The sequence below is a fragment of the Palaemon carinicauda genome, chromosome 45, assembly GCF_036898095.1.
Source record: "Palaemon carinicauda isolate YSFRI2023 chromosome 45, ASM3689809v2, whole genome shotgun sequence".
Classification (NCBI taxonomy): Eukaryota; Metazoa; Arthropoda; class Malacostraca; order Decapoda; family Palaemonidae; genus Palaemon; species Palaemon carinicauda.
The window spans coordinates 18517889-18531554 of NC_090769.1; the positions used below are offsets into that span (position 1 = coordinate 18517889).

General features: G+C 35.0%; 1 protein-coding gene and 1 long non-coding RNA gene across 3 annotated transcripts in view; one reads left to right on the forward strand and one right to left on the reverse strand.

Moving 5' to 3' along the window:
* The window catches only part of LOC137634795 (trypsin-1-like), a 244077-nt gene that overhangs the window by 151200 nt on the left and 79211 nt on the right, over positions 1-13666 (forward strand). The window lies entirely within an intron of this gene.
* On the reverse strand, positions 931-2818 carry LOC137634796 (uncharacterized). Its single transcript, XR_011042572.1, has 3 exons — positions 2674-2818; positions 1384-1549; positions 931-1066 (listed from the first exon to the last, which is right to left on the reverse strand). It is a non-coding gene; the product is annotated as an uncharacterized lncRNA (long non-coding RNA).

Genomic DNA, 13666 nt, shown 5'->3' on the forward strand with positions numbered 1-13666 from the left:
AATAATAATAATAATAATAATAATAATAATAATAATAATGATAATAATAATAATAATAATAATAATAATAATAATAATAATAATAATTTGCCTGCCCATTCATTGTCTAATGAAAATTTTTTATTTTACTAAGCCTACACCATGTAATTTAGGATTGCAATTTATTCATAACTCAAAATAACAGCGACTGCAAAAAAAAAAAAAAAAAAAAAAAAAACAGAAAGTTAAATATAAACGACTTGCGTCTAACATATTTCTGTTCATTTTCTCTTCCTTTAGCAAAGAAAATGTCGGTGTGAACAGACACCTCTCTAGACTGTTATATGGTTTTAATTACTTAATTATCTGCACAAACTTCCTCGGTCATAGAGGTTACGTTTCAGACAGTATCTGGAAGATCATATTTCTTTGTATGAAAAAGAACTTTGATAATATACCTTTGTTTTAAGTTAGTTATTTGTTTTGAGAGAGAGAGAGAGAGAGAGAGAGAGAGAGAGAGAGAGGGAGGGAGGCAACCGTGCTTATCCCATACAAATGAGAAAAAACACGTTAATACAAGAAACGGAAGCGAGAGAGAGAGAGAGAGAGAGAGAGAGAGAGAGAGGCAACCGTGCTTACCCCCATACAAATTGAAAAAAAAACACGTTATTAGAAGAAAAAGAAGAAGAAGAAGAAGAAGAAGAAGAGAGAGAGAGAGAGAGAGAGAGAGAGAGAGAGAGAGAGAGAGCATGGTTTCATCAACTGTAACAATTATAAATTTTTTTTCTCCTGATATGATAAATAAAATTGTCATAAACATAAATTAAAAAAATAGTAGGATGATAGAATAAACAACTGTTTTCATGGATTTAATTTAATTTTTTGAAGTGCTTTTTCATCAGTTATCAATATATTTAATTACATATTTAATTTAGATAAAGTAGAAGTAAGGTGAAGTAAAAAAGAAAAATTTCTCAATGGTCAACAACCAGTCTAAGGTTATTATTGCTAACCGCTTCATTGAAGGTCAAAGGTGGAGGCGCAGGTCGTGTGGTCAGAGACGAACGTGTGTTGCTCGAAAATACCCCTGAAATAAGTAAAAAAAAAAGTAATATTAGAAAATGTATGAAGTTAATGGGTAATGCATTAAAATCGTATGAAAAAATACACTGATATGTACGGTTGGACACAGAAATTCCTGATACACCTCACTCTGAGACGTGCACTTATCCACACCCACACTGCTGGGCGAGTTCTTGAGTCTTGCCCCGCCAGCCATCTGCCATATCTCCCCACTGTCCTTCCTCACAGCAAAGTAAGTGTGTAAAAATGTAAATATATGACAACTTATAAAAAGACTGGACAACTAACAACAAAAGAAATTAGCAATCCTTAATAACCAACCTGAGAAGAAATCACCAACTCCTTCAAAGAAATTCCCTATGCCTTCTCCGACATCCTCGACGAAATCGCCGACGGCGTCGAAGAACTGCGGACGCGCTTCTGTCCCCTTCGCCGCCAACACCAGCAGACACAAGGTCACTGCTAGCAGATAAACGGGTCTCATCATCTGTGGATATAACAGAGAGATGAAATTCAATTGAAATTCAAAGGAAGCAGAGTGCAGCAGTAGCTAGGATGTTCATGAACTCTCTCTCTCTCTCTCTCTCTCTCTCTCTCTCTCTCTCTATGGTCTGTTTCTGCTTCATATGTCTGAACTTTCAAACTGTAGCCTATGGTTGAGGAAGAACTATTTACTTTGGGACGTAGGCCTACGTCTATTGCTTGACGAGTTTGAACGTAAAATATAGACCAAAGTCAACCAATGAAGACAAAATCAGGTTTTAAGTAGGTTGACATGCTTTTGATGGTCAATTACACGGTTTAATGATAAAATAGACTCACGTAAGATCACAAGTAGGCTCGGTAATTCTTTTATCGCAAACTTTGTTGACGTGTGCTGCTTTTATAGGTCTAGGTGAGTCCTCGGAATGCTTGTGGAGAATGTTAATGAGTGGACCGAAGGATGGGGATTTCATATTCTAAAATGATGCTTATCAGAAGTCTTTCTAAAAAGCCTAACCATTTTGAAAATATGGACTATGATGGTTTTTACAATATATAATTAGTAGCCTACAACTAATCACGCATATAGCGAAAGATAAAATGGAAGTTAGCAGCGATTCCAGTTTCAGTGTTATTATAGTGATGGGCTAATGGGAATATTTAAACATTCGCTAGTATTTTAAAATTAATACAAAAGCAAGGACATGGCAGAGAATGGAGTGATAAACAAAATATGCATGCAACAAAATTACAGTTAAAGCTTTGGAATAAATAGGCCAAGTTTGTAAGATTAGGAACTCGTGCTTGTAATAATGAATGTGTGAACACTTGATTTTATTTTTATCAAATGTAATTTTTCAACACTGCTTTCTACAATAAAAAAAGATTCTAAAGGTAGGCTATTGGTCACAAATAGCCTAGACGTGAATATATCAACTCTTCTGATCATAGTTTCTACAAGTTATCCACGTTTACGAGAATGGGTCAAGTTTTCCGTGACGAATTTAAGTTTGCAAATTAACACAATTACTCACAAAGACTACGAAATACACTATAATAATTTTTAAAAAATTTGATTTAACCACTACTTATTGTTTAAATGAGATTACACAGAGAAACACTACTCACTGTGCTGGGGATTAGCGCAGAACTCTAGTCCAAGGATATTTGTCAGTCTCCTTTATACCCAGGTGTCCTCGCTAGCGGCAGTTTTTGCATTAGGCTCCGAATGTCTTATGTCGAAATATTTAAGCAATGGATGGATTTCAATACTCTTAAACATGTGACTCATTTCCTGTTTTGTAGACACGCCAAGCCTGCTGTACATGCAACGCTTTTAGGAGACTGTAATGATTCCATCCGTTAAATTTATTAGTTTTCAAAATTGCTGATATTGAAAGAACCGACTCGAACGACTATATGACGCAGCCCTTATTCTCAACCGGAGCTACGTGCGTGACCTTGAAGTAGGATCTGTGTTTTTTGGTATTGGTAACTTTTGCAATGGTAATATTTAGCCTTTTATTCTTGTTGACTTAACTTGGAGAATTGGCTCTGGCATTTCTGCGATTTTTTTTATTTGGGAAATACCTAATGTTCATATATGTTATAATATTCTATAGGTGTTATTACTTCACAAGACTGCAAAAAGAAAAAAAATAGATGTGAATGAAGGAAACGTAAAATACAAACCTGTAGCCTACATTGAACTGTTTTTGAAATCTCTACGATTAAAGATGCAAAAGAATATATAAGTTTTCGAATTTAAGGTGAACATGTTATGATTAACCCTATTGATTCATTAGGCAACATAGATGAAGGTTACATTCATTAGTTAAAACACTTTGGTGTTATGAAATACCCGGGCAGGTGTAGGTTGACCAGGAGATAGATAAAACCACAATGATGAAAGACAGTTTAAGAGCTCATATAATGCCATTTATTTGACCTTTCGGCTTTATAACACCCGTTACATACTCCCGGAACAGTTTTTTTTTTATCAAGTGTGAAAAAGCAAGAAGCATTTTATGAGCCTCTGGAGTCTGAAATTCCCATGAACAATTTAAACTAAGTTATATGTATAGAGTAACTGTACATTCGTTTTATTCTCGTAAACAGATGATCTGTTTTTTAGAATATAAGATTATTCTCCGGCCTCCCAATTAACCTACTTCAAGGCTGAATGACTTTGCTACCTGTAGCAAATTCTCGTGTATATATATATATATATATATATGTGTGTGTGTGTGTGTGTGTGTATTTATATATATATATATATATATATAATCTCTGAATCGGATAGAATGAAGTATATTAACAAATTTCGTGGTCATTACCAACTGAAGGTAAACATGTAGATGTGGATACAATAATCACGTATATCCTATATTCTTCTGTGCATCTTGTTTTTGTCTAAAGCATAAAATTGACCAGTCTACTTTTTTACTATAAAAAGCTCAACGCAGTGAGAAAGTCCCGATAGGTGAGGACACCTGGTTTGAAAGGATTCCCCGACTTGTGCCATGTCTCCACAGATCACTGGCTCACTCCCCAACACCTCTACGTTTTCTCTGTCTGTCTGTCTCTCTATCTCCGTTTCCATATAAATTGGTATATTGTCGAAATTCTCTCTCTCTCTCTCTCTCTCTCTCTCTCTCTCTCTCTCTGCCTTTTATTCCAAGAAGTACTGGTTCACGTTGTGTGTAGGCTATTCTGTAGACTTAAGACTTTGGTCTGGAATATGAGCATGGGAGGGCCTCCGCTCATATGACACGTTTAGATTGGGGGAAATCGTTATACAGAAAACACACCATGAATATTACCTCAATGGTAGTGTGGAACAAAAGTTAGAATGATTTTAGAAATACACTAATTTACATAGAAACAGAGAGAGAGAGAGAGAGAGAGAGAGAGAGAGAGAGAGAGAGAGGGTGTAACAGAATTGGAAAAAGATGGCAAATTGGTGATCTGTGGGGGAATCTTTTGCAAATCAGGGGCCTCCCCTATTGGCACTTTCTCACTGCGTTGAGTATAGTGTTGGCATTAATCGTCTTGTCTTTATTGTAAATATCTGTTTCTACGACAAAAAAAAAGTTTTTGTATAGAAAATTAAGATTATTTTCTGATTCTAAAACAGTCATTTTGATGGGAAATGTCAAAAAATATTGAGAGCTTTTTTAACGCCAAAACATAAACAATAAAGACAGTTCCTTATGCAGATTTCATCACCTGTTCATTGAAGTGACAGTAATTATGAAAAAAAAAAACACTTAAAACGTCTTAAGCTCCCATAAATATCTAAACAGATACAAGTTATGAAAACTGACTTGATTATCAAAATGTTTTGCATTGTTTATTACCCTCACTATAACCACAACTATCGTCACTATTGCTAAAACTATATAATTGTCTATCGAAACGAAATGTATGGGATCCACGATGATATTACGAAAGGAATATCGAGGGATTTTTTTTTGGGGGGGGGGGGGATTCATATAAACAATCTATACAGAATAACGATCAAATATTTTGATAACTTCAACACTCCTGTTGTACCCAGGGAGGGTGTGGTTTTACACATCGGAGGTTAAAAGAAAAATAAATAGTAATGAACGCAACTGATTTGTCAGTTATGTTGGATAAACATAAAATGAGGCTGTGCGTTCAGAACCAAGTTGTATCTCTCTCTCTCTCTCTCTCTCTCTCTCTCTCTCTCTCTCTCTCTCTCTCTCTCTCTCTCTCTCTCTCTCTCTCTCTCTCTCTCTCCATGCTGACATATTAAGAGAAAATTTACAAATTAGTAGGACACACTTTACCTTGCTCCACTTTGCCAGTTTCAGAAAACAAGTCGACTTAAAATTTAATTGATGTGGCAGATCAACTTGTCAAACTTCCTATGTCCTTTCTGAATGACTTGACAGCACTTGCTTTCGCTAAGCCAGGATCCAATTTCCACTTTATATTCAGGAAATAGCAAATAAAGATGGTGGCACGTACCCATATCAACAGCCGAATAAGGGGTTAGTAACGTATGACCTGATGGGGTTATAAGAGCATGAAAAAAATGTCGTATGCATCGAGATGTTTCGGTTGCATTTGTTAATGGGTATAATTTACTAAGATACAATCTTCTTACAGTCCGGCTTCAAGGCCTAGTATTAGAGGATAGTGGCCTATGACGGGTTTTAAAATCTATCCTCGACTGTAGGTCATCGTTATCGCTCTGGCCTTTCTTTCAGAAAAGTGAACGCTATGTTTATGTGTCACCCTTCTTTGTGTCAAAACTTAAAGAAAGGTAAATGTTATAATGCAAAATGAAGATCAAGTTACAAGATGACAGTCTTAAACCTCATAACGTGCCAAAATGTTCGGCTCAGGCTATCACTGTATAAACACCATCAAGGTCAGAGTTCACGAAGGTACACTAAGGCGCGCTATTCTATCATATTTCTCTTCCTCTTGGTTTTTTTCTATACATATGAAAGAATTATTTTATTGCTGCTACTGTTTTTAAAATAATCAAGTTTTATTTTCAGAAAATATTTATGTTAAGGACAGTATCTAATCAAATTACACAAGTAAGCATTTTCAGGTAATGCATGTCGCTCCTAATACTGTCAATAACCTAATACTGTCAATAACTTTATATATACTTGTCCAATTTTAATACTTTATATACAAAACGAAAGATGGTGTATTTTATATTAGAATGGTATGTACAGTTTGTTCAAATCTATTTGGAATGTTATTGTGCCAAACAATGAAACTCAAATGTATCCAATTTATGTTAGTAAGTTTTGTTCAAATTAGAGTACCGTATTTTTATTGCACATAACTTTTTATCTAATACGGCTATATATATGTGATTTAAAAAGGATTTAATTGTATGTAAACTCATTTTTTATTTGGCGTGTAACATATCCTTGCTTTAATGATGGTGATTACACAGGTCTGTAAGATTTGGGAAACGTGAAATGTCGTGAACGGACATTATTTCATTAGGGTGGGTGAATAAAAGTGATTAGTTGTCATAGTCAGTCCCAATACTTTTCTTTATGCCAGGGTTTTTTTTTTTTTTTTTTTTTTTTTTTTTAATCTAGACAGTCTAAGCTCTTCAGTGATATCAAATTTATAGAGTTATAAGTGAGTCTGGCTTGTGGTCCATTAACTCCTCTCCAGTTGTTCATTTATCAAAGCAGTGATGTCTTGAAAGACAGCACGCAATCTGTTCAGAGTGGGGCTGGGATGGTCGTTTACTTCTAGCCATTTGCCAAATCAACCTTGATCGTGTCTCTCATTTTCTATCCATATTGTATTTGAAAATTATGGTTAACTCATTCTATATGTAGCAAAGAAGGCCACATAGTAGTCTACAACGAGTGTCTCCTTGTTTAGGTTTATAACAAGAATTATTTAAATTCTATGACATGTGGCAGGGATTTTTTCCATGTTGTGGTGGTGGTCGGCATGAAGTATCGACTCTGCGAAAAAAAATCAGGAAGACCTGAATGAAAAAAAATCCTTCACTGGTGGAAAATCTCCCTTCATAAGGTTATGAGGGAGATTGACTTCAAATGTGCCAAATTCCTTATGGAGAGGAGCATGTTGCAGCAGCTTGCACTGCGTTTTAGAAGACATTAAAAGAGTCAAGTAGGCATCCCAAAATATTTTGTATCTGGATGAAACTTGCTTGAATCAGAATTACAATTCCAAAATGTTGGATAGACACCACATCACTTAAAGGCACTGGAGTACGACAGCCACCAGGGATAAAAAGTCACTTGATTATACTTCATTCTGGTATAAAAAGTAGCTTCGTGGACAACACCAAGTTAGCGTTTCAAGCTGAAATGACGGGGGTTAACCCCATCCGGATGAACTCAGCACTTTTTGAGGAATGGTGCTTTCAAATATTTCACTAAACTCTGTGATCACAATTGAAAACGATTCCTATCATTCTGTGGAGTTGAAAAAAGGCCAACATCATTGAAAAACAAAATTGGACTTACGGAATTAGCTGATAATGAATGGAGTGCAGTGCTAAGATAACTCATCAAAATGACATCTGTAAGAGCTTGCCAAAAGCATGGATGTCACCACGACATACGTGATCGATAAGATTGCAGAAGAAGCAGGGCATCGGGTTTTCAGGTTACTGCTGTATCACTGCCAGTTTAGCCCGATTGAACTCATTTGGTGTTATGGAAAAAAGTAGAAACTTAATAATATATAAACACTATACAAATATAGTGGGCTGGGTTCCACAAGGCACTAGAAGAGTTGGAAGCCCCAGGCCTACATGGCTGGGGACTATGAAGCGCGAAGTAGGAGATGGTGAATGGAGAAGTATTGAATTAAAAGCTCAAAATAGAGACGACTGGCGAAATCTAACCGAGGCCCTTTGTGTCAATAGGCGTAAGAGGAGATGATGATGATGATATTCCCATCAATGATTTATTGTTAATTTGTTCTCATCATTTATTTATTTCCTTATTTCCTTTCCTCACTGGGCTATTTTTCCCTATTGGAGCCCTTGGGCTTATAGCTTCTTGCTTTTCCAACTAGGGTTGTAGCTTGGCTAGTAATAGTAATAATAATATCAGTAAAGAGCAAGCGTTTGACTATATATATCATTATCATCATTATCTCCTCCAATGCCTGTTGACATAGAGGACCTCGGTAAGATTTCGCCAGTCGTCTCTATCTTGAGCTTTCAATTCAATACTTATCCATTCATCATTACCTACTTCACGCTTCATAGCCCTCAGTCATGTAGACCTGGGCCTTCCAACTCTTCTAGTGCCTTGTGGAGCGCAGATAAACGTTTGGTGAACTAATCTCTCCTGAGGAGTGCGAAGAGCATGCCCAAACCATTTCAATCTATCTCTCGCCGTGATCTCATTCACATATGGCACTCGAGTAATCTCTCTTTTAGTTATAGTTTCATTTCTAATCCTGTCATGCCATTTAAGTCCTAATATTCTTCGGAGGGCTTTGTTCTCAAATCTACTAAATCTGTTGGAAATTGCACATAAAAATAAGACTATATATCAGTTTAGTGAGATTTTTGTTATTGTATGAACCTGCTATATATATATATATATATATATATATAGATATATGTGTGTATGTATATATATAAGTATAAAAATCATATACCGGGTATATATTAGTTTCCTGTCAACCAAGCTGAGCGGCATTGTCAAATGTATGACTACTCGGACTCTCCCCATCCCTTGGGTAGGGGGAAAGGGAGTAGTGATATTCTGGTGAGAGAGGGTACCCTGAGAGGCACACTTGAAAACAACAGTCATCAACAAAATGCCGAAACTGCTGTGTTGTAGTTAGAAGAGGAGGGGGTTGGAAAGGTTGAATCCGTGTGCGTACGCATTTCTATCTAAATACTTAGCTGTCATTGCTGACAGGTCGCGTACACTAGTATATATATATATATATATATATATGTATATATATATATATATACATATATATATGTATATATATATATATATATATATAGAGAGAGAGAGAGAGAGAGAGAGAGAGAGAGAGAGAGATTCGTAGATAGGTAGTCAGCATCAATATTCATATAAGTTCCCGAATCTGGCACACTTTGTGCCGACGTCACTCCATGAATGCACCATAGTATCATGTTTAATACTTTATTCCTGCTATACTGCTAGATACTGCTTTGCGTGTACAATTAAGAAATGTATATATAAGAAATATTCAAGTTTTTAACCATACATGAGAAAACACATGAGTTTTGAATATATTTTAGTATTTGAATATAACACATGACAATGATTTCAAGACTCCAGAGACTAGTAGTAACTGGACGCAGTATTCCGACTTGTCCCTAAATTCTAGCACTCCGCCTAGCCTAACTGCCAGGAACCCTTGTGCCCGATGCATGAGGACTTCCAGGATGTTACAGTCTGCACTTTCTTTGTGCGAAAACAGAAGAAAATGATTAGAGAATGATGAATTGGGGTTTAATTGCCCACTTGGTTTAGGTGAGTAGTCCAATATGTAGCTTACTGCTTACCAGAATAGAGGAGCAATGAGATAATGTTAAACTGTGAGCAAAGTGAGCCATGACAGAGTAAAGACCAGATGAACTGAGTGATCAATTACATAACTAAAATAATGCAAAGACACACTAGCTACGATGGGGAGAGTAGGCCTATCGTTTTACCAGACAACTCTGATGGAGTCACTCTTGATGATGAAGAGGGAGATCTGAATTTTTTTTTCTAAAGTTTCTTTTAACAACCTCTGTGGATCTTCAGAGAATGGGAGTGGTGAAAGCAATATTTACACATCCTTAAGTAAATCAAAATTATTGGAATTCAATAGTATCTCCGCCAAATCTGTCTCATAAAAGTCAAAGCCAACGCATGAGTTTCCACCCGACATTTTAGAAATACTACTAATTTTGGGCGCTCATTTCAGAGTGTGGCTTCTACGTTAGGATGACCTTGTGGGACTAAGAAAACCCGGACAGTGAATCAATGTATTTTTTTTTCTTCTTTCTTTAGGAAAGTATCTTTTTTTTTTTTTTTTTTTTTTTTTTTTTTTTTTTTTTTTTTTTAGTATCGCTAGTTTTGGTTAGGGTGAAGTACGGGACTTTCAACCTATTAGAAGAAACACCTACATAGAATTTCCACTTTCTATCTGAGAGAGGGTGCAACATATCCAAAACAAACAACACAACATGGCCCACCTATGGTATACTCATAAATCCTGAAATGAGGAACTAAGCATCATATTTTGCACTATGAAAAATTTTTGCGGCCTCAGTGGACGTTTCCCTTATGTAGAAGAACACTAACCGGGGAAGGGGGAACAACAACTTTTTTAAGGTCTCAAGAATATTGACATAAGAAAATATATTTCATAGAAAATAGTCTGAAAATAAATATACTAGAACAAATGTCAGCTTATATTTTTGAATGTTATAAAAACAATCAAATATTGATATAAGAAAATATATATTTATAGAAAATAGCAGAAAAATAGATATAAAAGAGCAAATGTCAACATCTATTTTTTAATTTTATTAAAACAAATAAATATTGATACAAGAAAATATACATCTATAGAAAATAATATGAAAATAAATATATTAGAGCAAATATCAACTATCTTTTAAGGTAATAAAAACAAACAAATATTGATGTAAGAAAATAGCCTACACATTTAGCTTAGCCTATAGAGAATGGTATGAAAATTAATAACTTAAAGACAATAAGATAACGTGTAGACTACTACAGGCTCAGATGTAGGCCTACATATTAAAGGCAAACAGAGGGACTTAACCTTAACCAGACCAGCCTGTCCCTTGATGATAACTTTGCTGGTTACCAATAATAATAATAATAATAATAATAATAATAATAATAATAATAATAATAATAATAATAATAATAATAATAATAATAATAATAATAATAATAATAATAATAATAATGACATGGACACCCTTGCACTGCCCAGGCTCGACAGAATCTTCGTCCAGAATAGTGGGGAAGGTAAAGGAGAAAGCCTTGAGAAAATTCTATTTAAGAAAGGAGACCCATTCTCTCCTAAATTATTCACATCGGGTCAAGAAGTTTTAAAAAATTTAGATTGGATAAATGTAGAAATTAACATTGATGGGGAATACCTTAACAACTTATGATTTGTAGATGTCATAGTTTTGTTTGGCGAATTATGGGGGATTTACATAAGACGATAGAAGATTTCAATAGAGTAAGCAAAAATGTAGGAATTAATATGAATATGAGTAAAACTATAATTTAGACTGTCAGTCTGACACAACTAAAAGCAGGCATAGAATTTGTCGTTGATCCAAATGGAATCATTTGCTGTTTTTTGTTTTTGTTTTTTTTCTTAATGAATGAAGAAGAAAAATATAATTTTTCGCGCTACGTTCTTCGAGTCCTTGACTCCTTGCACGGCTCACCAAGTTACCACACCTTTGTAAAATTAAACTACTAAAAATTTATTGTTTTCTCTCATGAAAGCTTGATCAAATTTTTTTGTGTGAATATGTAGACTAGTTTTTGTACAGGTTGACGTGCTATCTCGAACTACTAGTGAAGTATTTTTTCTTTCCATTTAGTTTCATAACATAGTGATTTGTAAATGGGTAGCATATTTTTTTTCAAATTATAAAAAATTGTTACAAAATATCAACAAGGTCAACAAGAACAACATTTTAATTTTTCTATTTTTTTTTTACAAATGCAACCAGTGTCCAAGGGTGAAAACTAGTTTTAATTTACTGACTAAAACGAAGACCAGTTAAGAGTCAAGAGCGATCAAATTATAACTATGTAAATGCTGTACAGTATTTTAATTCAGTTTTTTTTCTTTTTCTTTTTTTTTTTTGGGGGGGGGGGACCTTCAGTAAATAGTCTTTGGGTTTGACAGCCTTCCTTAAGAATACTTGGAACCAGTGTTGCCAGGTATGGGTTATTCCTAGATTTGGGGATTTTGGGTGTCTGGTGGGGATATTCGATATTGTGTATAAATTTCTATGAATATGAAACAAAGATGGGTAAACCTTTCTATTGTTGCAATTAGTTTGCTTGCATTTATCTGAAGTATAGTGAGTAATTTATATATTAGTGAAGCCTACAGGATCAGAAGAAAATTTATTTGTGGAAATGGGGATTTTGGGGTTGTTTTGGGAATTTTTTTTTTATCATGAGTTTTAGGGATTTTTAGACTAGCCCATCTGGCAACACCATCAACACACATGGCGTACTCGTTCATTACAAATCCAGTTTATTATTTACAGTTCTTCCAAAACTGTTTGATGGAAGATCTATGACCAAGAGCTTTCTTGGCTAAATTAAGTGCACAAGATCCAATCAGGGATTATTATAATCGGGTGGATAGAGATTATTGTTGAATTCAGAAGGTAAGCTTAGGGTAATCATGAGTTTGTAGATAATTATTTGGTTGTTTCAATTTCAAAAGATATGTTTTTACTAGGTTATATTTCTGGGTTTAAGTGTTAATAACTACCCAGCCAATTCAGTGGGTATAAGATAAATTATAACTTATGCAAAATTGTACAATAACTAATGATTTTACTAGTCACCGATCAAAGCCAAAGGTGTGGGACTAATAGACAATTGTTAATGTTAAGGTGGTTAAGAGTAGCTAACTCTCCCATGAGTAGGATGTCGTGTATTATGAAAATTAGTCATATATGTAGGCCTATCCTATTTGGTGCCTGTTAAGTATGGCCTACCTGCCTTGTTAGGTTAGGTTAGGTTAGGTTAGACCACATACTAAAACAGATAGAATTTCGTAGGCCATATTTGTAAGGTAGGCCACATACTAAACCGGCACCGCTTATTTTTATGAAAGTTAGTGTAAGGGCAAGGTTGATTTTATATTATATTTCTAGTCTAATTCATGAACAATTTATTACTCCAACTTTGTCTTATGTTTTATCCAGCACTGACATTGAATATTTGTGCTAATTACCCGTTTAAGTTTTACTAACTTTGTTTTTAGCCTAACAATAATACACGATATCTTTGGATAGTCGTTCCAGGGGTTAGAACCCTGTGATACCCGACAGTAATTCACTTGTAATATCACTCGCAGAAATATTATACATTTGGAAGCTGCCGAAGGGAACTTCAATCAGGACGACAGGGCTCGAGCCCAAAAGTAGATTTTTCTTATGTAAAAATCCATTTGATAATGCAGATTTGACAACGGACGAGCAATAGGCCTATGTGGTTTGAAATGCTGAATTCCTTGAAATGTACAGTATGTGATAAAATTGTAAGGACAGTGAGACAAGCGTCACCAAGATCAACTGATACTTTATTCGAATGTGCATGGGAGTATATTACAAGGTGCGGACGGAAAGGTAGGATGACGCTGGGGCCAAATCAGATTGAAGTGCCCGCCAAAATATATGTGTTTTCTTACACTTACATTTACATGAATTATGGGTGAACAGAAACATGTTATGAAATGATACATATGTCGAAATGTAGCTCTGGTAGAGCGGAATATATATACATGGGAAACCACAGTTTGGCGAAAAGAGAATTCAAATAAATAAGTAGTTTGTCGATTTTCTGGGCGA